Raw genomic sequence first — 27661 nt, forward strand, 5'->3', positions numbered from 1 at the left:
AAGTTCCCCTGTGGGGTACTCACCTCGGGAGGGGGAAGCCTCAGGGTCCCAATGCGGCTTCCCCCTCCCGAGGTGAGTACCCCACAGGGGAACTTTTTTTGGTTACAGGTTCTCTTTAAAGATTAGCACTATGCAATGCCATATAGAGGTGCTCATTACAGCAAAGCACCAATACAAAGCTAATGAGATGGCTGGAGGGCTCTCCTAGTGCACTCTTCTGGTCCTGGGGCCCTGATGCAGTCGCAGCCTCAGCATCCCCTATCACTACACCACTGGGTGGATTTGGAAGGTGTAGTTACTGTTGATAAAAAATTGAGAAGTTATCAAGCAAAAATATCAAGGCATTTTTCCAGGGATGGTCGTAGTCAGCCAACTTCGCTACGCTGGAACTACGCGTAGTTTTACGCAATTACGCTTCGCCAAACTATGGCTTCGAAATCGAATATTCGCTTTGTATGCATTACGTAGACTACGCTTTAAAATACGCAATTACGCGTAGTGCGAAGTGTAGTGTATGCGGATGCTTATCCCCGTATGCAGAAAATGTTTGCGCATTAATTCCTTTAAATGCTTATACCGGGCACTCTTCTATGCGTACATTCCCCCTTTCCAATGCATAAATTTGTAAGCATGCAATCGCATGCAGAAAATTAGACGCGAGTAACGCATTTGTAGTTCACTACACAATACGCATGTTAACTATGCATAGTGGCCGTAAGCTACGCGTAGCGGTACTTCGCTACGTGTAAATTCCTAAGCGTAGTTTTGAAACTTCACCTATGAACTACGATGCGTAGATGCGAACTGCGATTCGTAAATTCACACTGGCGTAGTTTCTGCTCATCCCTGCATTTTTCACGGTTTTGCTATATTTGCTGATCTGTACCTCGGTGCCCGTTCTGCAGATATATATATATATACTTTACATTTTGATGAGTAGATTAAGTACACATGAAGTGAGAGGAATAGGGAGGCTGTCATATTTATTTTCTTTAAACAATAAATCCTGCTGATCTCTCTGGCTGCAGTAGTGTCTGAATTACACACCTGAAACATGCATGCAGCTAATCCAGTCACACTTCAGTCAGAGCACCTGATCTGCAGCATGCTTGTTCAGGGGCTATGGCTAAAAGTATTAGAGGCAGATAATCAGCAGGACAGCCAGGCAATGTGCATTGTTTAAAAGGAAATATGTCAGCCGCCATATCCCTCTCACTTCAGGTGTCCTTTAAAGGGGAACTGAAGAGAGAGGTATATGGAGGCTGCCATGTTTATTTCCTTTTAAGCAATACCAGTTGCCTGGCAGCCCTGCCGATCCTCTGCCTCTAATACTATTAGCCATAGCCCCTGAACAAGCATGCAGCAGATCAGGTGTTTCAGACTTTAAAGTCAGATCTGACTAGACTAGCTGCATGCTTGTTTCTGGTGTTATTCAGATACTACTGCAGTCAGATAGACCAGCAGGGCTGCCAGGCAACTGGTATTGATTAAAAGGAAATAAATATGGCAGCCTCCGTATACCTCTTCCTTCAGTTCCCCTTTAAGCAATATCAGTTGCCTGGCTATCTTGCTAATTCTCTACCTCTAATACTTTTAGCCATAAACCCTGAACAAGCATGCAGCAGATCAAGATTAGCTTCATGCTTGTTTCTGGTGTTATTCAGACACTACTGCAGCCAAATATACCAACAGGGCTGCCAGGCAACTGGTATTGTATAAAAGGAAATCAATATGGCAGCCTCCACGTATCTCTCACTTCAGTTGTCCTTTAAAGGCTTTCCCACTGGCTGGAAGCAGTGCAGTGTCAGTGAGGCCCGAGCAGTGTTTATATCCTGTCCACTGTCCATGGTACTGACAAGTCAGAGGACGTGCCAGTGTAGTCGTGTCCTGGTACCAATGCTGTTCCTTTCTCGTTCACGAACGTTCCCGCTCTCCATCAGCTGACCTCGGCTTCTGTGCAGCAACGGAATGTAAAGGAACACTCAAACCTAAAAATAAAGCACACACCGTCCTATATACATTATTCTGCATTTCTACATCACTGACATTGTGCTTTACTGAATTCACCGAACAATTCATGTCACTCCCTCAAAGAAACTCGCAATCTGATATTCCTTGCTTAAAGGGAACCTAAACTGAGAAGGATATGGATTTATAAAGGGGAACTCTAACCCAGGTTTGAACTTCCTCCCAATTAGCAGCGGATACTTCCTTTCCCATGAGAAATCTTCTCCTTTTCTCACATAGATCATCAGGGGGGTCTGTATGGCTAATATTGTGGTGAAACCCCTCCCACAGTGTGATGTCATGACCATGGTCCTGACAGGTTGATGTCTGTGCATCTCGTTGCATTGTGGGAAATGTCGTTTTTTTTTTTTTTTCCCAACTGCCAAGCAAGCAGTGTCTTCCTCTGAACAGAGAAGGCTCCTTAACAGTGGGGCCCTGGATAATTGCCCAATGGTGATGGAGTCGAGTGCCAGCAAAGGCGTCTGCTAATGTGCATTCATGGGTCACAAGCGCCTCCGTAACGTACATTCTGTACAGATCACCTGACAGGACTAAAGATGTCACCACCAGTGATGCATTTCTGAATGTAAATTACGGAAAGAATTTACAACGGGCAAACAGACAAAATAATCTATAAATAAATATTGTAAAACATAAGTCATTTTTATTCTTTGTTATTTTAACTACAGTTCCTCTTTAATATCCCTACCATAGCTCCCAGCTGTCCCTTTTTCATAGGGACAGTCCCTCTTTGGGAACCCCGTGCCTCTGTCTCTCTTTCGTCCTCATTTGTCCCTTTTTCAGGACTCATGTACAGATCTAAGTAGATATAATGTATTCTTCTAATGAAAAGGTGTTTGATATACTATAAATGTTATTTCTATCACTTCTTAAACTGATATATTTCTTATTTTTACGAAGGGGAACGAATGACAGAGGACCAGTGTGGTCTGAATTATAAAGCTGCGTCTTTTGCCTCTGAATTCTTTCTGGTATCAGTGACTAGGGGTGTGGTGGGGCGTGGTTAGGGGTGTGGTGGGGGTGTGTCTTAAAGTGTCCCTCTTACTTATCTCAAAGTTGGGAGGTGTGCCCTACCTTAAGGTGACCGTACACTCATTACTGTCTGATCAGAGAGGGATCTATTACTGCCACACACCACAGACTGATTTTTAATGAATATTGAAACCCATTACAAATCTATGGAACTGCCGCAGGGCTGACTGACAATCCCCCCCCCCCCCCCCAGGTCTCCCGGGCCCCCTGCAGAGTGTTGGCAGTGGAGCGCATCACCTGTTCTCTGGTGCGCCCCTCCCGGTGTCCTGTCTCTATCTCCGCTAGCCGCCTCTTCTTCCGCTTGACCCGGCAGCATGTACGTATTTACATTACGCACATCATGGGTCAGTGGGAACAGGCACCCCAGCAGGGATGCAGACAGGGCACAGGAGGACTGCGTCCGCAGGCAGGACGCAGGGACGACTGCGTCAGCGGGCAGGACATAGGGAGGACTGCGTCAGCGGACAGGACGCAGGGAGGACTGCGCCAGCGGACAGGACGCAGGGAGGACTGCGCCAGCGGACAGGACGCAGGGAGGACTGCGCCAGCGGACAGGACGCAGGGAGGACTGCGCCAGCGGACAGGATGCAACGAGGACTGACGGGAGGACTGCGTCAGCGGACAGGACACAGTGAGGACTATGTCAGCAGACAGGACACAGGGAGGGCTGACAGGAGGACTGCTTCAGCGGACAGGACACAGTAGGACTGCATCAGCGGACAGGACACAGGAGAACTGCGTCAGCGGACAGGACTCGAGGAGGACTGCGCCAGTGGACAGGACTCGGGGAGGACTGCGCCAGCGGACAGGACTCGGGGAGGACTGCGCCAGCGGACAGGACGCAGGGAGGACTGCGCCAGCGGACAGGACGCAGGGAGGACTGCGCCAGCGGACAGGACGCAGGGAGGACTGCGCCAGCGGACAGGACGCAGGGGGGACTGCGCCAGCGGACAGGACGCAACGAGGACTGACGGGAGGACTGCGTCAGCGGACAGGACACAGTGAGGACTACGTCAGCAGACAGGACACAGGGAGGGCTGACAGGAGGACTGCTTCAGCGGACAGGACACAGTAGGACTGCATCAGCGGACAGGACACAGGAGGACTGCGTCAGCGGACAGGACTCGGGGAGGACTGCGTCAGCGGACAGGACTCGGGGAGGACTGCGCCAGCGGACAGGACTCGGGGAGGACTGCGCCAGCGGACAGGACGCGGGGAGGACTGCGCCAGCGGACAGGACGCGGGGAGGACTGCGCCAGCGGACAGGACGCGGGGAGGACTGCGCCAGCGGACAGGACGCAGGGGGGACTGCGCCAGCGGACAGGACGCAGGGGGGACTGCGCCAGCGGACAGGACGCAGGGGGGACTGCGCCAGCGGACAGGACGCAGGGGGGACTGCGCCAGCGGACAGGACGCAGGGGGGACTGCGCCAGCGGACAGGACGCAGGGGGGACTGCGCCAGCGGACAGGACGCAGGGGGGACTGCGCCAGCGGACAGGACGCAGGGAGGACTGCGCCAGCGGACAGGACGCAGGGAGGACTGCGTCAGCGGACAGGACGCAGGGAGGACTGCGCCAGCGGACAGGACGCAGGGAGGACTGCGCCAGCGGACAGGACGCAGGGAGGACTGCGCCAGCGGACAGGACGCAGGGAGGACTGCGCCAGCGGACAGGACGCAGGGAGGACTGCGTCAGCGGACAGGACGCAGGGAGGACTGCGCCAGCGGACAGGACGCAGGGAGGACTGCGCCAGCGGACAGGACGCAGGGAGGACTGCGCCAGCGGACAGGACGCAGGGAGGACTGCGCCAGCGGACAGGACGCAGGGAGGACTGCGCCAGCGGACAGGACGCAGGGAGGACTGCGTCAGCGGACAGGACGCAACGAGGACTGACGGGAGGACTGCGTCAGCGGACAGGACACAGTGAGGACTACGTCAGCAGACAGGACACAGGGAGGGCTGACAGGAGGACTGCTTCAGCGGACAGGACACAGTAGGACTGCATCAGCGGACAGGACTCGGGGAGGACTGCGTCAGCGGACAGGACTCGGAGGACTGCGTCAGCGGACAGGACACAGTAGGACAGTGTCAGCAGACTGGACTCAGGGAGGACTGCGTCAGCGGACAGGTAAGTGCACTCTGCTGCCAACTTTCTACAAAGCCCCTGGGGAGCGCTATTTCAGAGGGGGTGGAGACCTGGAGGGGTCCGTTGATTGGCCATTAATCTACCACCATGCTTCTGACCCGCCCTCTTTCAAGCAAGATCTTTCTGCCCAAAGTGATCAATGGTTCAATCTATTCTGGATAGAGATCAATCGGATTTACAATCAGGAGTCCAGGGTTGGGGTGTGGCCTTGCTGAAGATTCGATCACTGCGAGGTGTGTGGGGCAATCGATAAGTGTGTGCACTGGTAGTCTTGGGCCATTTTGGGTGGAAGCCGTTTAACCGGCCGGTGTGGTTTTGTGATGTGGGACGGAACCAGAAAAAGGGCGTCGCCTGAATCGTGTTACAGCGCAACTCTAATACAGCATTTTGCTATTACAGACCCTGGAGTGATGCATCCTTCTCTCTTTTTGATGTGGGAGGAAACCATATAGTCTGGAGGAAACCCAGGCAAGCATGGGGTCCGGGGAGAACATACACCTGGCTGGAAACAATCTGCAAGGTCACCACTGTGAGTATATGTACCACTTAGAAGGTGTCTTGTTAAAAAAACAAAAAAACACTTCATATACCAAATCGACTCCACACTGCCCCCTATCCACAAGGCAGGTATGATCCATTACAGATGTTTCTGTCCAGAAGGGAGATGAGGATCACCTTGCACCCAACTTATCTGATGAAACCAGTTTTCTCAGAAAAAAAAAGTGGGATCAGCGCATCACCAGGCCGCCTCTGAATGACCTCTGCTCAGAGATGCGCTGAGCCCCCCCAGAAACTACAAACGCACCTTGAACCCAAACAGAGGATCTACATATACACCAAAGGCAAAACTGTTAAGTGGGAGCAGCTGACCAGAAATAAATTTAAACATAGCAAAGAAATGAACAGCGCTACTTAAAAATAGATGAGTGCTTACCTGCAAAACAGTGCAAGCCCCACTTATGGGATAAAATACACACTGAGCATACACATGACCTGTCTACCACTTGGAGGATGTTAGTTTCCTATAACAGCTTGCATGCAACTTGTTAAGTACTTGTCTCGGGAGAGGAGGGACCCGAGCAGAGGCCATTCAGAGGCGGCCTGGTGATGCGCTGATCCCACTTTTTTTGCTCAATTTTCAATTTCACTTGGTAGCGCGCCCAGGCTATGCATATGCAAAGGTTAGGATTTAGTTACTGTTAGGTCCCCTCCCATGGAGGAAAGACTTCTTCGACAGTGGGAGGGACGAGTACTTAACAAGTTGCATGCAAGCTGTTATAGGAAACTAACATCCTCCAAGTGGTAGACAGGTCATGTGTATGCTCAGTGTGTATTTTATCCCATAAGTGGGGCTTGCACTCTTTTGCAGGTAAGCACTCATCTGTTTTTAAGTAGCGCTGTTCATTTCTTTGAAACCAGTTTTCTGTCTACAGCACAAGTGATGTTACTCCAGGCCTGGAGGGAGGGTCAGATCCATGCCAGTGTTTAGAAAGGATGGACTGAGAAAGAGTGGAATTTGTCACTCTTATTATGTTTGGGGGATCACTCTGCCTCCTTACAATATTTTTTGGGTATACTGCCGAATTCTACTATTTGGTTTTTTCTCCTTCTAAATGAAGTAAAGAACAGCATGGAAAGCCGACAGTGTTATAGCAACTAAGGATGGGCAGGCTCTGTGTCAATGAGTTCCCAATGATCGACCTATCCCCAAATGGCATTTGGGCCCCACCCACCAACTACAAGTGTTCAGTTGTCACTGGGTCCCACTGTGTTTGCCGCGGCTATAGCTATGACACCGCACCAAATCCAATGTGACCTTTCTCTTGCCAGTACACAGAACTCTTGTTCTTATTATGGACCGTGATGATGCTAGCAATACTCCCGCTGCATAATTGCTAAAATAAACTGGCCCACTTAGCTGCCTACATTTACATAAAATTAGCATAAAATGACCATCATTGTTGACCGTCCCTAGTTGCTATAACCCAGTGGGCTCTCCATGCTGTTCTTTACTTCATTTAGGAGGGGGGAAAACCCAAGTCAATTTTCACTAAGTAGGACTAGGGTGTCAGTTGGTGTCTAATTAGATGCAATGTTAAAGATGAACTTCATCCTAAACAAACATACTGTCATTAAGTTACATTAGTTATGTTAATGTAGATAGGTAAGTGGTTTTAACAGAACAGGCAAATGTTTGATTTCATGAGGGCAGCCATCTTTTTGGTTGAAAGGAGGTGACAGGGAGCATGAGACACAGTTCCAACTTTCCTGTGTGCTGATCACCCCTCCCAGTTGCTAGGCAACGTGAATAGCAACATAGGAAATCCCATCATGCTTTGCACAGCATCATGGAAAAAAACCCTGGGCAGTTTTCTTTGATGGGTGGAGCTTAGCTAAAAATGCAGCTAAAAATGATGCTTTGGTAAGAAAAACAAAGTTCTGATGCTGTGAAACTGTTAAAGAAACACCAAGCCTTTTCAGTTCTGCTGAGTAGATTTTTAGTCCGGAGGTTCACTTTAAGATACGCAGGAGCGTTCCCTATCAGAAGATGAGACTCGGACGCCGTCTGGCCTGACCTATATCTCAATAAGTCCATCTGGGCGGAGATGTTTAAAGCAGCTTCCCCAAGTCGAGGAGAAGAAAAATGTTACTAGATTCTGCCCCCAAAAAATACCCCCAAAATCGTTTTCCTAGAAAGCTGACCAAATTTCCAGAATATACATCTTCCACGCAGAAAAACTCGATTGTTGAAAGGTTGTAAAATCTAATAGCAAACAGATTACATACTTAGCAATAGACTAAGCACAATTAAGCAATACATTCTTCCTGCAGCTATAAATAACTACTAGTTTCCTATTCGTGTGTCTGCAAATTTCATTAGAGGCTACAAGGCAAACGGGGGGGAAACATGGAAAGGCCTCTACTCAGAGAGCAGACCCAATCACTCAATCAACGACTTAGTTCAGCGGGGAGGGGGGTGGAGCTGCATGGCCAAAATTGCTGCCTTCCCTTCTCCCGTGTCTCAGAGTACGCAAACCGCCTGCCCCTCCCCCTTTTCTCACAGCTGTGTGTGTGCGTTTTTCTGCTCAGTGCAAATTTCCAACAGATGTGTGAGGAGTTCACCTGCCGACAGAAGGAATTAGACCGGCCCGTGCACGCGATTCTGGGGACATTCAAGGGAGCCTGTCATTGCAGAAACATAGCAGCGGCCTTTGCCACGTTTTCTTTAAAGGGAAATTGTTCTACTGTTGGATCTATACCAGTGATTGCTAACATTGGCACTCCAGCTGTGACAAAACTACAAATCCCATCATGCCTCTGCCTCCCCGAGTTCTGCTTAGAGCTGTCAGAGTATTGCAATGCCTTGTGGGACTTGTAGTTCCACCACAGCTGGAGTTCCAAGGTTGCTGATCTATACAATGCAATGCAAAAATCAACTTGATAAGATAACCATTAACAGATGGCTGTTTCATATTTTAACTTGTTCTTATGCCTGGACCAGAAGTGATGTGATGTAGAGTTAGAATCCGGTTGTAGTAATTGAGCTGGCCAAAGGATACCTTTATTTTAAGCTACAGTGTTCACTTTAAAGGCAAAACTTAAAGGGAACCTGAGGTGAGAGTGATATGGAGGCTGCCATATTTATTTCCTTTTAAACAATTCCAGTTGCCTGGCTGTCCTCCTGACCCTGGGTCTCTAATACGTTTAGCCAGACCTTGAACAAGCATATGCAGATCAGGTACTCTGACTCAAGTCTTACTGGGTTAGTCACATGCTTGTTCCAGGGTCTTGACTCAGACACTGCATATGCCAGAAGATCAGCAGGACTGCCAGGCAACTGGCATTGTTTACAAGGGAATAAATATGGCAGCCTCCATATACCTCTCACCTCGGGTTCCCTTTAAGTCTAACTCTTAATGGAATAACTCTTGCTCTTGTGGAAATGCGTGTGTGTGTGTGTGTGTGTGTGTGTGTGTGTGTGTGTGTGTGTGTGTGTGTGTGTGTGTGTGTGTGTGTGTGTGTATGTATATGTATATATGTATATGTGTATGTATATGTATATACAGTGGAGGAAATTATTATTTGACCCCTCACTTATTTTGTAAGTTTGTCCAATGACAAAGAAATGAAAAGTCTCAGAACAGTATCATTTTAATGGTAGGTTTATTTTAACAGTGGCAGATAGCACATCAAAAGGAAAATCGAAAAAATAACCTTAAATAAAAGATAGCAACTGATTTGCATTTCATTGAGTGAAATAAGTTTTTGAACCCTCTAACAATAAAAGACTTAATACTTAGTGGAAAAACCCTTGTTTGCAAACACAGAGGTCAAACGTTTCTTGTAATTGATGACCAAGTTTGCACACATTTTAGGAGGAATGTTGGTCCACTCCTCTTTGCAGATCATCTCTAAATCCCTAAGGTTTCGAGGCTGTCTCTGTGCAACTCTGACCTTGAGCTCCCTCCATAGGTTTTCTATTGGATTAAGGTCCGGAGACTGACTAGGCCACTCCATGACCTTAATGTGCTTCTTCTTGAGCCACTCCTTTGTTGCCTTTGCTGTATGTTTTGGGTCATTGTCGTGCTGGAACACCCATCCACGACCCATTTTCAGTTTCCTGGCAGAGGGAAGGAGGTTGTCGTTCAGGATTTCACGATACATGGCTCCGTCCATTTTCCCATTAATGCGATTTAGTTGTCCTGTGCCCTTAGCAGAAAAACACCCCCAAAGCAAAATGTTTCCACCCCCATGCTTGACGGTGGGGACGGTGTTTTGGGGGTCATAGGCAGCATTTTTCTTCCTCCAAACACAGCGAGTTGAGTTAATGCCAAAGAGCTCTATTTTAGTCTCATCAGACCACAGCACCTTCTCCCAGTCACTCACAGAATCATTCAGGTGTTCATTGGCAAACTTCAGACGGGCCTGCGCATGTGCCTTCTTGAGCAGGGGGACCTTGCGAGCCCTGCAGGATTTTAATCCATTGCGGTGTAATGTGTTTCCTATGGTTTTCTTGGTGACTGTGGTCCCTGCTAATTTGAGGTCATTCACTAACTCCTCCCGTGTAGTTCTAGGCAGGGCCGGCCCGTCACTTTTTGCCGCCTGAGGCAAATTTAGCAGAGCTGCTGCTGCCGCCGCCCCCCCCCCCCTGTCCGGGGGGGGCCAGCCGCCGAGCCGGAGGGGTAGCGGGCAGGTCGGGGGTATTGGGCCTAGCGGTGGGGAGGGGGGTCGGACCCCCCCCCTCCCTCGCCTGGGTCCCCCGATCTGCGCTCCCCTCCAGCCTGTAATTAGTAAGCTGCTGCCAGATCGTAAGAGGCAGCGGGCGGGGAGGACTCACCTTTTCCGCGTTCCATCGTGCGCTCCATTGACGTCACTTCCTGCATCGCCGTCCACTTACAATACAGTGGGCGGCGATGCAGGAAGTGACGTCAGTGGAGCGCTCGCTGGAACGCGGAAAAGGTGAGTCCTCCCTGCCCGTGCCTCTTACGATCTGGCAGCAGCTTACTAATTACAGGCTGGAGGGGAGCGCAGATCGGGGGACCCAGGCGAGGGAGGGGGGGGTCTGACCCCCCTCCCCACCGCTAGGCCCAATACCCCCGACCTGCCCGCTACCCCTCCGGCTCGGCGGCCGGTCCCCCTGGCGGGTGCCGCCCTTTGAAGTTTGCCGCCTGAGGCAAATGTTTCACCCTGCCTCATGAGCGGGCCGGCCCTGGTTCTAGGATGATTTTTCACCTTTCTCAGAACCATTGACACCCCACGAGGTGAGATCTTGCGTGGAGCCCAAGAGCGAGGTCGATTGATGGTCATTTTGTGCTCCTTCCATTTTCGAACAATCGCACCAACAGTTGTCACCTTCTCTCCCAGCTTCTTGCTAATGGTTTTGTAGCCCATTCCAGCCTTGTGCAGGTCTACAATTTTGTCTCTGACATCCTTGGACAGCTCTTTGGTCTTTCCCATGTTGGAGAGTTTGGAGTCTGCTTGATTGATTGATTCTGTGGACAGATGTCTTTTATACAGGTGACTAGTTAAGACAGGTGTCCTTAATGAGGGTGACTAATTGAGTAGAAGTGTCTAACCACTCTGTGGGAGCCAGAACTCTTAATGGTTGGTAGGGGTTCAAAAACTTATTTCACTCAATGAAATGCAAATCAGTTGCTATCTTTTATTTAAGGTTATTTTTTCGATTTTCCTTTTGATGTGCTATCTGCCACTGTTAAAATAAACCTACCATTGAAATGATACTGTTCTGAGACTTTTCATTTCTTTGTCATTGGACAAACTTACAAAATCAGTGAGGGGTCAAATAATTATTTCCTCCACTGTATATGTGTGTGTATATATATATATATATATATATATATATATATATATATATATATATATATATATATATATATATATATATATATATATATATATATATACGCATATATATGCATATATATGCATATATACATATACACAGTGGTGTGAAAAACTATTTGCCCCCTTCCTGATTTCTTATTCTTTTGCATGTTTGTCACACTTAAATGTTTCTGCTCATCAAAAACCGTTAACTATTAGTCAAAGATAACATAATTGAACACAAAATGCAGTTTTAAATGATGGTTTTTATTATTTAGTGAGGAAAAAAAAACTCAAAACCTACATGGCCCTGTGTGAAAAAGTGATTGCCCCCCTTGTTAAAAAAATAACTTAACTGTGGTTTATCACACCTGAGTTCAATTTCTGTAGTCACCCCCAGGCCTGATTACTGCCAAACCTGTTTCAATCAAGAAATCACTTAAATAGGAGCTATCTGACACAGAGTAGTAGATCAAAAGCACCTCAAAAGCTAGACATCATGCCAAGATCCAAAGAAATTCAGGAGCAAATGAGAACAAAAGTACTGTAATTGAGATCTATCAGTCTGGTAAAGGTTATAAAGCCATTTCTAAAGCTTTGGGACTCCAGCAAACCACAGTGAGAGCCATTATCCACAAATGGCAAAAACATGGAACAGTGATGAACCTTCCCAGGAGTGGCTGGCCGACCAAAATTACCCCAAGAGCGCAGAGAAAACTCATCCGAGAGGCCACAAAAGACCCAGGACAACATCTAAAGAACTGCAGGCCTCACTTGCCTCAATTAAGGTCAGTGTTCACAACTCCACCATAAGAAAGAGACTGGGCGAAAACGGCCTGCATGGCAGATATCCAATGCGCAAACCACTTTTAAGCAAAAAAGAACATTAAAGGGAAGGTTCAGGGAGGGTGGCTAAAAAATAAAAATCAATTTCCACTTACCTGGGGCTTCCTCCAGCCCGTGGCAGGCAGGAGGTGCCCTCGCCGCCGCTCCGCAGGCTCCCGGTGGTCTCCGGTGGCCGACCCGACCTGGCCAGGCCGGCTGCCAGGTCGGGCTCTTCTGCGCTCCAAGGCCCGGCACTTCTGCGTCCCACGCCGGCGCGCTGACGTCATCGGACGTCCTCCGAGCTGTACTGCGCATTACAGCCCGGCGGACGTCCGATGACGTCAGCGCGCCGGCGTGGGACGCAGAAGTGCCGGGCCTTGGAGCGCAGAAAAGCCCAACCTGGCAGCCGGCCTGGCCAGGTCGGGTCGGCCACCGGGAGCCTGCGGAGCGGCGGCGAGGGCACCTCCTGCCTGCCACGGTCTGGAGGAAGCCCCAGAGTGGAAATTGATTTTTATTTTTTAACCACCCTCCCTGAACCTTCCCTTTAAGGCTCATCTCAATTTTGCTAAAAAAAACATCTCAATGATTGCCAAGACTTGTGGGAAAATACCTTGTGGACCGACGAGACAAAAGTTGAACTTTTTGGAAGGTGCGTGTCCTGTTACATCTGGCGTAGAAGTAACACAGCATTTCAGCAAAAGAACATCATACCAACAGTAAAATATGGTGGTAGTAGTGTGATGGTCTGGGGTTGTTTTGCTGCTTCAGGACCTGGAAGGCTTGCTGTGATAGATGGAACCATGAATTGTACTGTCTACCAAAAAATCCTGAAGGAGAATGTCCGGCCATCTGTTCGTCAACTCAAGCTGAAGCGATCTTGGGTGCTGCAGCAGGACAATGACCCAAAAGACACCAGCAAATCCACCTCTGAATGGCTGAAGAAAAACAAAATGAAGACTTTGGAGTGGCCTAGTCAAAGTCCTGACCTGAATCCTATTGAGATGTTGTGGCATGACCTCAAAAAGGCAGTTCATGCTAGAAAACCCTCAAATAAAGCTGAATTACAACAATTCTCCAAAGATGAGTGGGCCAAAATTCCTCCAGAGCGCTGTAAAAGGCTCGTTGCAAGTTATCGCAAACGCTTGATTGCAGTTATTGCTGCTAAGGGTGGCCCAACCAGTTATTAGGTTCAGGGGGCAATTTCTTTTCCACACAGGGCCATGTAGGTTTTGAGTTTTTCTTCTCACTAAATAATAAGAACCATCATTTAAAACTGCATTTTATGTTCAATTATGTTATCTTTAACTAATGGTTAACGGTTTTTGATGAGCAGAAACATTTAAGTGTGAAAAACATGCAAAAGAATAAGAAATCAGGAAGGGGGCAAAAAGTTTTTCACACCACTGTGTATGTATATATATATATATGTGTATGTATGTGTATGTGTATATATATATATGTGTATATATATATATATATATATATATATATGTATATATTCACTGAAAAATTGTTTTAAAACAAAGTTATTGGGGGCAGTATGTAGATCAGAATGTCGCCCCATAGATTGAGTACCAATCTCTGCCACGACGTGTGTGTGCAAGACTTACAGGATACCAGAGCTCAAATGAATATGAGGGGGGAGCAGGCATGTATTGTGACTTGAGCTATCCTGATGCCTACGCTCCCCCCCCCCCCCCCCCCATTCTCCAATCTGCCCCTCTGATATTCTTAAATGCCCTCCGGCACCCTCTTCCTGGTTGGGCGTCACTACGCCTGCGCTGGCCCAGCTGCACGCATCCTACAGCACATGACTACGACCGGGAGCGCTCTGCGCAGGCACATGTGCGCCTACTCAGAGCGCTCCCGGGCCGCTGTAAAGAGAATTCTGTTCCTAGCATTTTCCATTTTGTCTCTGGCTGAAGCCAACCCTGATATCATTTCCTCCCTTCCTTTTTTTGTCTCCTAGAAATGGCACTGTCATAGCTAGCTTGCTTTGTAAACACGTGAACACAGCATAGATCAGATTTCACACTGATCTGCCCTCAGCCAAACAGTGAGGAGCAGGAATGTGCGATGAGAGATGACAAGCATCCTTCTCCTCTGCAATGTAAAAAAATAGAGCCAGGCTTAATAAGATAAGATTTATTACAGCAGAAACAGTTATGATTAGATTAGAATGCTAGCAATGCAGGGTTAGTGTGCAGGGATGGGCTCACGGGTAATCAGGAGTCCGTAAGGACTTGAATTCGTCACTAAAATGAGCCTTAATTGCCGCAGCTGTGTGGCTGGATGATAAGGGGTTATTTACCCATAATTCTGCTGTCCTGCCTGCGCTCCAAACAGCTTGCACACGTCCTATTGGACACGTTGCCAGCCTCACTAGCGCGCACTTCCTCCGTAGTGAGGCTTGCAAGCTGTTGGGAGCGCAGGCAGGATGGTGGAATTGTGGGTAAATAACCCCTTATCATCCAGCCGCACAGCTGCGGAAATTAAGGCTCATCTTAATTACGGATTAAGTAAGCCCATCCCTGTCAGTGTGTAGACTGCATGATCAACACAGAGCAGTGGGTAAATTGAATTGGATTTTGTGGCTGGCAATCCTGCTTTAAAGTGGATCCGAAACTGTTACTCATTGCATAATTGTGTTCCTTTCATATAGTTTATAGGGCATTCCTCAAGCCAAATACTTTTTTTTTGTTTTGTTTTAATACTTTAATTCCTTATAAACTAAACAAGCCTCGCCCACAGCTTTTCAGAGAGCCTTGGCACTCAGCCCCAGGTAGCAAGGGCTTATGGGAGCTCAGTCTGGTCAGGAGGAGGAGGAGGTTACTAGCCAGAGATTGCAGAGGGGAGGAGGGAGGAGGAGTGCAATTTTCCACAGGCTGAGGGCTGGAGATTCTATCGGCGTGCCTGTGTGTAATGTGACAAACAGAACATGGTTGCCCTCATTGTATCACAGCAATAAATCAAACTTTTTAAGCTGTTTGCAGCTAGATTTGCTGTGTAAACTATCTAAACTTTAGATAAGATATATAGTTACTGGTTATAGTTACTTTTTCATCTCGGATCCGCTTTAAGCTAAAGAAGAACTGTAATGAATAAAATTGCATCGTTTTTACAATATTAGTTTATAAATGACTAGCTGATGACGCGGTGTTACCGGGGTATGTATTTAGGGTTTTTGGCTTCACCCGTTTTTTTTCTCACCTTGACATACAGTCACTCAATGACCACGTTTGTGGGCTTTGGATTCCTTGGCATTAATCATTTACATTTTCCAATTGCAATGAAACAAATCTGATTGCCTGTTTATGGCTCCGCCCCCTTTAGTGAATTTGAACCCCAGTCACCAAGTTTGAAGCCTCTGGCTCTGCCATTAACAGCGCAAGAATGGCAGCAATGTAAATATTCTCCTTGAAAAGGAATAGATGAATTTTGATTGGCTGTTGTAGGCTCCACGCACTTTCCTGATTATTAATCCAGCAACCAACTCTGCCAAGTTTGAAAACCCTGCAATTAAAGGTCTAAAGCTCAACACACACCATACAATCTTGGTTGTACAGATTTACCAAATCTATGTAGTATTAGGGCCAACAGATTGAAAATACCTTGAATGATTGATTGGATAAGCTCTTATACTACATGAAAGTGGTAAGATTGAACAATCAAGATTGTATGGTGTGTGTTGAGCCTAAGAATGGCTTCAGTGTACACTATCCCATTTGAAATGAACGGCTGAAATTTGATTGGCTGTTTTATGCCACGCCGACTTCCCCTGAATTTGTGACCTCTGTCACCAAGTGACCAACTGTGCCAAGTTTGGGGACTGCAGCTTTATTATGGTGAGAATGGCAGCCTTTTACATTTTTTTTTCAATTGACGTGAATGGGTGAAATCTGATTAGCTGTTTGTGTTAGGGCTGGTGCCACCATATGGGCAAAGGGGGCAATTGCCATCACTACAAAGGCCTCCCCCTTTAGCGTTACAGAGGCAGAAGGGACAGACACGCTCCTCCGGATTCCAGTCGTTTCAGGTCCGTCTGTCTCCTCGGAAGTGTTGTTGCTCTGCACTTCCTGCTTCTCAGTTTGGGCTCCAGTGCAGAGAAACAGGAAGTGCAGAGCAGCAACTCTACAGAGGAGACACACGGGACCTGCAGCTCCTGAAACCCGGAGGAGGTGAGTGTGCTGCTGCGTGGAAGGGGGTTCCTTAGGGCTACATCTGACTACTTTACTGGAGGGGTGGGGGGAGTCAGAAGGGTCCTCATGTTACTTTTGCCCTGGGGCCTCATTCAGGCCTTGGTCCATGTGTGCAAGGGGGGACGCGAGACCCCCAGAACATATCATCCCAGGTAGTAAGGGATCTCTATACCAAGTTTTGTTGAAATCAGTCAAGGGGCTTGATTCACAAAGCGGTGCAAACACTTTGCACGCCTGTGAAAACCCCTTTATCACGCCTAAACTCAGTTTAGGCATGATAAGAAGAAACTCGCGCGAATTTTCCGCGCGCAAAGTTTTGCGCGCGCAGCGCCTCCCGCTTCGCGCGAAGCTCCCATTAAGCCCTATGGGACTTTGCGCGCGCACGTACGCGCGGAAACTTCGCGCGAGTTAGAGCACAAAGCGGTGATAACTTTGCTAGTGCAAAGGTTATCACGCCTAAAGTCTTTTAGGCGTGATAACTGAGTTATCACCGCTTTGTGAATCGAGCCCAAGGTGTTTTCGCGTAATCACGGCACACACACACACAAGTCAGATAGATAGATAGATAGATAGATAGATAGATAGATAGATAGATAGATAGATAGATAGATTTTAGTCAGTGTTTGCCCATTGTAAAATCTTTCCTCTCCCTGATGTACGTTTACTGAGAGCTCTATGTACAGAGGGAGATACTGTTTGATTGGCAGCTGGAAAAAACGGTTATTTCCCACAACACAACGAGGTTCACAGACCGGACACTGTCAAGACCATGGTCATGACATCACACTGTGGGAGGGGTTTCACCCCAATATCATCCACACAGACCCCCTTGATGATCCATTAGAGATTAGGGGAAAGGTAAAGCTGTCTTGTGGGAAAGTGGGTATCAGCTACTGACTGGGATGAAGTTAAATCCTTTGTTACAGGTCCTCTTCAAGCTAGCAATACCGATTAGCGTGGGGAGACTCCAAACCTCAATCTGGCCGGCCTGGCCTCACATCGGCTCGTTTCACCAGGTGCTAAACATTGAGTTTCCCTCCAAGCCAGGCAGACAAAAGACAAACACACCAAAAGCAGATTTCCACTTCGCTTCTATAACTGTGGATTTTTATATTTTGCCCAAAGCGCCCCTTAAGTAGTAAAAGCACTAACCTTCTCTCCCAGCAGATCAATAAAAGGGAAACTGAGAAGTGTGCAGCTCTATAAGCCTGAGTCCAGCATGCTTCGTGTGTCATGATATGGAAAGTACATGACAAATTGGAGGGGGGTGATGAAAACCTGGAAATGTGAGACTGGAGCAGATCCCCTCTGAAACATCCAACCAGTGCCAGATCTGATGGAGAGAGTCGATTTCATTTCCTCAGGCTTAGCCTCCCGGAGACGTCTCATCCACACTCTCCGCTCCCCCATTTCAGGTGCAGAACTTCCCAAAATTCAGCAGAACATGAAGTGACCTGAGGAGGAGAAACTGCATCATGTCCGTCATTGGTGATTACTGTATCATAAAGTCAGATACTTGCTTACAAAGAGGGAGGATCCAGAGGTTACCAGTGTCCTCCTCGCTCCCACCATTGCTGAGCACCGACTGCTGAAAAAATATCCAAGACCTTGTTGGATATGTTGTCATGGTGTACGTATATATACACCGACGGTGAGCTGGGGGCGCAGGGTGATACAAAGAATGGCTCACCCTCTTACCGACGTTCCAATCCCCGGCAGCGTTAAATACTATTCCCCCTCTGAATGGCAGCAACTCGGAGTAGTAATTTGGGGTCTGGTGTTCGTCAGAACCCTGAATTACCCTTGTGTGGGGCACGTAGCATAGCACTAGTGCTATAGCTGTGCCCAGTTTTACCAAGCGCCAAAACAACCTGCTTCCTATCCTGGACTAAACTGGGTAGGAGGTAACTAAAATATGAAAAATTAGAGATTGTTTCTTTATCTGTGTCACGGGCATAGTAGGTGAGACAAGAAACATAAACTTAGATCTCTACGTAAGATTAAGAAGGTCCTACCTTCCAGAAGTAGACTTCGAACAAAGTTGTATTCAAAAAAGAAATGGACTTTATTGTGCACTTTTTGAGACAACGCGTTTCAAGGTGAATAACTCTTCATCAGGTCAATTTTCGTGCTTCTAGCAAGAAAAGAGTCCATTCTGGGAGCCTGTATACAGCCATATGCACTGTGAAACACGTTCTCAAAGTGCACAATAAAGTCCATTTCTTTTTTGAATACAACATTGTTCAAAGTCTACTTCTGTAAGGTAGGACCTTCTTAATCTTAAGTAGAGAGCTAAGTTTGTTTCTTGTCTCACCTACTCTGTTCGTGACGCAAATAAAGAAACAATCTCTAACTTTTTAATATTTTTGGACCTCCTATCCAGTTTAGTCCTTGCTTTAAACCCCTATTTAGGGGATGTACCCTCTGATTTCCGAGGACGTACCTTTTTTGGAGCTGCGGCCAACACCACATCTACACAAGGCCAAGACGGTGGGGATGGCGGTACTTCCCCACATGCTATTCGGAGTAGTTGCCTCTTAGGAAGCTACATCAGATTTGGCTCCCGGTGTTGCTCTGTGTTTATTCTTCTCAAAGCAACAAATGCTTCCTATCATTGCTACTCTCCCCACCAGGTACGAGTGCTGCCGTAGTGTGCTCGCCCGAGGGCTGCCGTAGTGTGACCGCTCGCGGGCTGCCGTAGTGTGCCCGCCCGAGGGCTGCCGTAGTGTGCCCGGTGGAGGGCTGCCGTAGTGTGCCAGCCCGAGGGCTGCCGTAGTGTGCCCGGTGGAGGGCTGCCGTAGTGTGCCCGGTGGAGGGCTGCCGTAGTGTTCTCGCCGGAGGGCTGCCGTAGTGTGCACGCCCGAGGGCTGCCGTAGTGTGCCCGCCCGAGGGCTGCCGTACTGTATTCCACAGAATGCATTAAAGAAAACCTGTAACAGAAAAAAACTGCCCCTGGGGGGTTCTTACCTCGGGAGGGGGAAGCCTCTGGATCCTAACGAGACTTCCCCCGTCCTCCTCCATCCCACGGGGGTCTCGCTGTGCCCCTCCGAACGGCAGCCATGTAAATATTTACCTTCCCCCGGCTACAGCGCAGGCACAGTAGTGGCTCTCTGCTCGGGATCAGGTGGAAATAGCCGATCCCAGTCGGGTCTGCTCTACCACACAAGCATCTTGCACCTGCGCAGTAGAGCAGACCCGACTGGATCGGCTATTTCAGGCTGATCCCGAGCCGAGAGCCGCTACTGCGCTGGAGCCGGGGGAGGTAAATATTGCAGGCGCTACTGGGCCTGCGACACAGCCTGGCAAATTGATGGCTGTGGCTTTGGGGAAGCCCCATGAGACCATCGTGGGACGGAGGAGGACGGGGGAAGCCTCAATAGGATCCAGAGGCTTCCCCATACCGAGGTAAAAAAAACCCAGGGGCCCTTTTTTTACATTAGTCTCTTTAAACTACAAAACGGGTCCCCAGGCCTTGGGTGCCACCATAGGCAGGCCTGTAATTGTTGTGGAAGGAGCAACATCATTTTGCTTGGATGGGGGGGTTTCCAATATGGTTTGTGAAATGTAAATTACAAAAGATGAAACATTCCTGTTGAAATATTTCCATATGCATAAAAGCGATCTGAATGAGAAGGTTGGGGAACATTCTTCCCTTTGTACATCTGACACGTCATGCTGTGCTATTCATTCAGCAATAATACACTGACTAATTACTGAACTCTTCTGTTATTCCTGTTGACAGGCCTTTGTGCGCCATTCTGTCACCTTATGTAAAACGGTGATAATGGAGTTGAGTCATCTTTTGCCTTGAATTTGTTCAGCGTACAACTCAGATGCTCCTCAGTCCGTAGTCCGTAGCCAATGGCCCTGATTGAAAACGTAATTCGCCACTTAGGTGGCTGTGAATGGACATTGATTGTTTTTTGTAAAGTAGGTTAGGAGAGCGGTGACTCAACACCATCCACCTACGCCCACCAATATCTATGTATAGCATCTTATAGATCTCTGAGATCACGGATATAGATCGAGGATGTGCTCCTGTCGTAGTGGACATCACATCGTTAGCCTACATCTTCTCAGGTCATGTGGAGGTCTGCTTCATCATACCATCCACCTACGCCCACCGATATCTATCTATAGCATCTTATAGATCTCTGAGATCACGGATAAAGATCGAGGATGTGCTCCTGACTTAGTGGACATCACATCGTTAGCCTACATCTTCTCGGGTCATGTTAAGGTCTGCTTCAGAATCTTCATCTGTTAGATCACACCGTCCACCCACACATGCTGCTATCTATATATGGCATCTTATGGATCTCTAAGATATGCTCCTGCCTTAGTGGACACCACATCATTAGCCTACTTCTTCTCAGGTCATGGGAAGGTCTGCTTCATCACACCAATCACCCACACATGCTGCTATCTATGTATGGCATCTTATAGATCCCTGAGACCAAGGATGTGCTCCTGCCATAGTGGACACCACATCATTAGCCTACTTCTTCTCAGGTTATGGGAAGGTCTGCTTCATCACACCATTCACCTACGCATATGCCGCTGTCTATGTATGGCATCTTATAGATCCCTGAGACCAAGGATTTGCTCCTGCCGTAGTGGACACCACATCATTAGCCTACTTCTTCTCAGGTCATGGGAAGGTCTGCTTCATCACACCATCCACCTACGCACATACCACTATCTATGTGTGGCATCTTATAGATCCCTGAGACCAACGATGTGCTCCTGCCGTAGTGGACACCACATCATTTAGCCTACTTCTTCTCAGGTCATGGGAAGGTCTGCTTCATCACACCAATCACCTACGCACACATCGCTATCTATGTATGGCATCTTATAGATCTCTGAGACCAAGGATGTACTCCTGCCGTAGTGGACACCACATCATTAGCCTACTTCTTCTCAGGTCATGTTGAGGTCTGCTTCATCACACCTTCCACCTACGTACATACCGCCATCTATGTATGGCATTTTATAGATCCCTGAGACCAAGGATGTACTCCTGCCGTAGTGGACACCACATCATTAGCCTACTTCTTCTCAGGTCATGGAAAGGCCTGCTTCATCACACCATCCACCTACGCACATGCCGCTATCTATGTATGGCATCTTATAGATCTCCGAGACCAAGGATGTACTCCTGCCGTAGTGGACACCACATAATTAGCCTACTTCTTCTCAGGTCATGTTGAGGTCTGCTTCATCACACCATCCACCTACGCACATACCGCTATCTATGTATGGCATCTTATAGATCCCTGAGACCAAGGATGTACTCCTGCCGTAGTGGACACCACATCATTAGCCTACTTCTTCTCAGGTCATGGAAAGGCCTGCTTCATCACACCATCCACCTACGCACATGCCGCTATCTATGTATGGCATCTTATAGATCTCCGAGACCAAGGATGTACTCCTGCCGTAGTGGACACCACATCATTAGCCTACTTCTTCTCAGGTCATGTTGAGGTCTGCTTCATCACACCATCCACCTACGCACATGCCGCTATCTATGTATGGCATCTTATAGATCTCTGAGACCAAGGATGTGCTCCTGCCGTAGTGGACACCACATCATTAGCCTACTTCTTCTCAGGTCATGGGAAGGTCTGCTTCATCACACCATCCACCTACGCACATACCGCTATCTATGTGTGGCATCTTATAGATCCCTGAGACCAAGGATGTGCTTCTGCCGTAGTGGACACCACATCATTAGCCTACTTCTTCTCAGGTCATGTTAAGGTCTGCTTCATCACACCTTCCACCTACGCACATACCGCTATCTATGTATGGCATTTTATAGATCCCTGAGACCAAGGATGTACTCCTGCCGTAGTGGACACCACATCATTAGCCTACTTCTTCTCAGGTCATGGAAAGGCCTGCTTCATCACACCATCCACCTACGCACATGCCGCTATCTATGTATCAAGTAAAAAGTTCTGGGGTAGTGAGCCCCTCAAGGTGCGATCTGGCCACCCGACAATCACTCGGCTGCTCCCATGTTAATCACTAGAGGAATATGTAAAAAAGAGAGGAGCGCTCTGAGATTTCCAGCAATGATAGATCAATTAACACTAGGAAAGGTCTCACCTAGTATTAGTGTGGCCGGTACAGCGTACTCAGCCGCGATTCGCATGCGTCCCTCTTAGGCAGCCGGGGACCGGGCTCTCCGTGGCAGCAAGGCAGAGACAGGGCGGAGGCGACGTCACCAGCTCCAGACCTCCTTGCGATGGTAGCGAGGACGTCAGTTCAAACACACGCTGAAAGGCGTGGTGAGCAGCGTCCAATTGTCCGTGAATGGTAAAAATAGAGGCAGGGGAATAGACTGGCCACAGTGTTACAATATGGCACAAAATACATATGGGACTATAAAATAAAGGTTTATTAAAATGACAACGCGTTTCATTTTAATAAACCTTTATTTTATAGTCCCATATGTATTTTGTGCCATATTGTAACACTGTGGCCAGTCTATTCCCCTGCCTCTATTGCTATCTATGTATGGCATCTTATAGATCTCCGAGACCAAGAATGTGCTCCTGCCGTAGTGAACACCACATCATTAGCCTACTTCTTCTCAGGTCATGTTAAGGTCTGCTTCATCACACCATCCACCTACGCACATACCACTATCTATGTATGGCATCTTATAGATCCCTGAGACCAAGGATGTGCTCCTGCCGTAGTGGACACCACATCATTAGCCTACTTCTTCTCAGGTCATGTTGAGGTCTGCTTCATCACACCTTCCACCTACGCACATACCGCTATCTATGTATGGCATTTTATAAATCCCTGAGACCAAGGATGTACTCCTGCCGTAGTGGACACCGCATCATTAGCCTACTTCTTCTCAGGTCATGGGAAGGTCTGCTTCATCACACCATCCACCTACGCACATACCGCTATCTATGTATGGCATCTTATAGATCCCTGAGACCAAGGATGTACTCCTGCCGTAGTGGACACCACATCATTAGCCTACTTCTTCTCAGGTCATGGAAAGGCCTGCTTCATCACACCATCCACCTACGCACATGCCGCTATCTATGTATGGCATCTTATAGATCTCCGAGACCAAGAATGTGCTCCTGCCGTAGTGAACACCACATCATTAGCCTACTTCTTCTCAGGTCATGTTAAGGTCTGCTTCATCACACCATCCACCTACGCACATACCACTATCTATGTATGGCATCTTATAGATCCCTGAGACCAAGGATGTGCTCCTGCCGTAGTGGACACCACATCATTAGCCTACTTCTTCTCAGGTCATGTTGAGGTCTGCTTCATCACACCTTCCACCTACGCACATACCGCTATCTATGTATGGCATTTTATAAATCCCTGAGACCAAGGATGTACTCCTGCCGTAGTGGACACCGCATCATTAGCCTACTTCTTCTCAGGTCATGGGAAGGTCTGCTTCATCACACCATCCACCTACGCACATACCGCTATCTATGTATGGCATCTTATAGATCCCTGAGACCAAGGATGTACTCCTGCCGTAGTGGACACCACATCATTAGCCTACTTCTTCTCAGGTCATGGAAAGGCCTGCTTCATCACACCATCCACCTACGCACATGCCGCTATCTATGTATGGCATCTTATAGATCTCCGAGACCAAGGATGTACTCCTGCCGTAGTGGACACCACATCATTAGCCTACTTCTTCTCAGGTCATGTTGAGGTCTGCTTCATCACACCATCCACCTACGCACATGCCGCTATCTATGTATGGCATCTTATAGATCTCCGAGACCAAGGATGTGCTCCTGCCGTAGTGGACACCACATCATTAGCCTACTTCTTCTCAGGTCATGGGAAGGTCTGCTTCATCACACCATCCACCTACGCACATACCGCTATCTATGTGTGGCATCTTATAGATCCCTGAGACCAAGGATGTGCTTCTGCCGTAGTGGACACCACATCATTAGCCTACTTCTTCTCAGGTCATGTTAAGGTCTGCTTCATCACACCTTCCACCTACGCACATACCGCTATCTATGTATGGCATTTTATAGATCCCTGAGACCAAGGATGTACTCCTGCCGTAGTGGACACCACATCATTAGCCTACTTCTTCTCAGGTCATGGAAAGGCCTGCTTCATCACACCATCCACCTACGCACATGCCGCTATCTATGTATGGCATCTTATAGATCTCCGAGACCAAGAATGTGCTCCTGCCGTAGTGAACACCACATCATTAGCCTACTTCTTCTCAGGTCATGTTAAGGTCTGCTTCATCACACCATCCACCTACGCACATACCACTATCTATGTATGGCATCTTATAGATCCCTGAGACCAAGGATGTGCTCCTGCCGTAGTGGACACCACATCATTAGCCTACTTCTTCTCAGGTCATGTTGAGGTCTGCTTCATCACACCTTCCACCTACGCACATACCGCTATCTATGTATGGCATTTTATAAATCCCTGAGACCAAGGATGTACTCCTGACGTAGTGGACACCACATCATTAGCCTACTTCTTCTCAGGTCATGGGAAGGTCTGCTTCATCACACCATCCACCTACGCACATACCGCTATCTATGTATGGCATCTTATAGATCTCTGAGACCAAGGATGTGCTCCTGCCTTAGTGGACACCACATCATTAGCCTACTTCTTCTCAGGTCATGGGAAGGTCTGCTTCATCACACCATCCACCTACGCACATGCCGCTATCTATGTATGGCATCTTATAGATCTCCGAGACCAAGGATGTGCTCCTGCCGTAGTGGACACCACATCATTAGCCTACTTCTTCTCAGGTCATGGGAAGGTCTGCTTCATCACACCATCCACCTACGCACATGCCGCTATCTATGTATGGCATCTTATAGATCTCCGAGACCAAGGATGTGCTCCTGCCGTAGTGGACACCACATCATTAGCCTACTTCTTCTCAGGTCATGGGAAGGTCTGCTTCATCACACCATCCACCTACGCACATACCGCTATCTATGTGTGGCATCTTATAGATCCCTGAGACCAAGGATGTGCTTCTGCCGTAGTGGACACCACATCATTAGCCTACTTCTTCTCAGGTCATGTTGAGGTCTGCTTCATCACACCTTCCACCTACGCACATACCGCTATCTATGTATGGCATTTTATAAATCCCTGAGACCAAGGATGTGCTCCTGCCATAGTGGACACCACATCATTAGCCTACTTCTTCTCAGGTCATGGGAAGGTCTGCTTCATCACACCATCCACCTACGCACATACCGCTATCTATGTGTGGCATCTTATAGATCCCTGAGACCAAGGATGTGCTTCTGCCGTAGTGGACACCACATCATTAGCCTACTTCTTCTCAGGTCATGTTGAGGTCTGCTTCATCACACCATCCACCTACGCACATACCGCTATCTATGTATGGCATCTTATAGATCTCCGAGACCAAGAATGTGCTCCTGCCGTAGTGGACACCACATCATTAGCCTACTTCTTCTCAGGTCATGGGAAGGTCTGCTTCATCACACCATCCACCTACGCACATACCGCTATCTATGTATGGCATCTTATAGATCTCCGAGACCAAGAATGTGCTCCTGCCGTAGTGGACACCACATCATTAGCCTACTTCTTCTCAGGTCATGTTGAGGTCTGCTTCATCACACCATCCACCTACGCACATACCGCTATCTATGTATGGCATCTTATAGATCCCTGAGACCAAGAATGTGCTCCTGCCTTAGTGGTCACCACATCATTAGCCTACTTCTTCTCAGGTCATGTTGAGGTCTGCTTCATCACACCATCCACCTACGCACATACCGCTATCTATGTATGGCATCTTATAGATCTCCGAGACCAAGAATGTGCTCCTGCCGTAGTGGACACCACATCATTAGCCTACTTCTTCTCAGGTCATGTTGAGGTCTGCTTCAGAATCTTCACCTGTTACATCACACCAATCACCTACGCACACACCGCTATCTGTGTATGGCATCTTATAGACCTCTAATGCTGAATACACACGGTGCGTTCGCGCACTCGATTTCCTGCTCGATTCCCGTCGATTCGTTTATTTCCAACATGTCCGATTTGGATTTCGATTGATCGTTAGGTCGATTCGCATGCAAAGTATGCCGAATCGACCTAACGATCCATCGAAATCCAAATCGGACATGTTGGAAATATAAAATGCCTTCATAATTAATGAAGCATCATTGTAAAAAAAACAGTATTTGTTCCAAGCTTTTGGCCATGGTTCTAGTTTTCAAGAGTGGGGGAGATTAAAGAGAACCCGAGGTGGGTTTGAAGAATGTTATCTGCATACAGAGGCTGGATCTGCCTATACAGCCCAGCCTCTGTTGCTATCCCAATCCCCCCTAAGGTCCCCCTGCACTCTGAAATCCCTCATAAATCACAGCCACTCTACTGACAAACAGCTTGTCAGAGCTGGCTGTGTTTATCTCTATAGTGTCAGTCTGCTGCTCTCCCCGCCTCCTGCAGAACTCCAGTCCCCGCCTGCATCCCTTCCCTCCCTGCTGATTGGAGGGAAGGGACGGGGGCAGGGACCAGAGCTATGCAGGAGGCGGGGGAGCAGCTGAGACTGACACTACAGATCACACCTCGGGTTCTCTTTAAAGGCTGTACTCTTGCTATATGGATGTCGCCTGATGGGGACCCGATCCATAGGGCAACATTTCTGGACCCAGACTGAACAGATGCATACCGTAGTTAGCCTGTAGGCTAACGGCATGTTCCGTTGCAATGCGGGTGGGGCGGGCTGACAGTATGGGGCAAATATGGCATCATACAGTGGGAGGGGCAAGCAGAGAGAACATAGTTATCAGCTGTTGCTTGGCTGAGTTGATCCGATAGGCGGGTCGCTGGCCAGGCGGTCACACCAGATTATCGGCAGAGATGGTCAGGTGTCTTGGCTAAACTTTAATCTAGTGCACATATGGGCCTTTAGAATCACTTTCAAGCTGTTCCGCTCACCTGTGACATCACAGTAAGTGGACAAGCTCACCTGTGACATCACAGTAAGTGGACAAGTGCAAACGGACAAACGTTCTCCACAACAC

The 27661-nt window shown here is 48.1% G+C and overlaps 1 long non-coding RNA gene across 1 annotated transcript in view; it reads left to right on the top strand.

Annotated features, from left to right (window-relative positions):
* Window positions 1-27661, top strand: part of LOC137542451 (uncharacterized) — a 231522-nt gene that overhangs the window by 54156 nt on the left and 149705 nt on the right. Inside the window, exon 2 of the long non-coding RNA XR_011025433.1 lies at window positions 5605-5734. This is a non-coding gene — a long non-coding RNA (uncharacterized lncRNA). The remainder of the gene's footprint in view (window positions 1-5604; window positions 5735-27661) is intronic.

The sequence above is a fragment of the Hyperolius riggenbachi genome, chromosome 12 (assembly GCF_040937935.1).
Source record: "Hyperolius riggenbachi isolate aHypRig1 chromosome 12, aHypRig1.pri, whole genome shotgun sequence".
Taxonomy (NCBI): Eukaryota; Metazoa; Chordata; class Amphibia; order Anura; family Hyperoliidae; genus Hyperolius; species Hyperolius riggenbachi.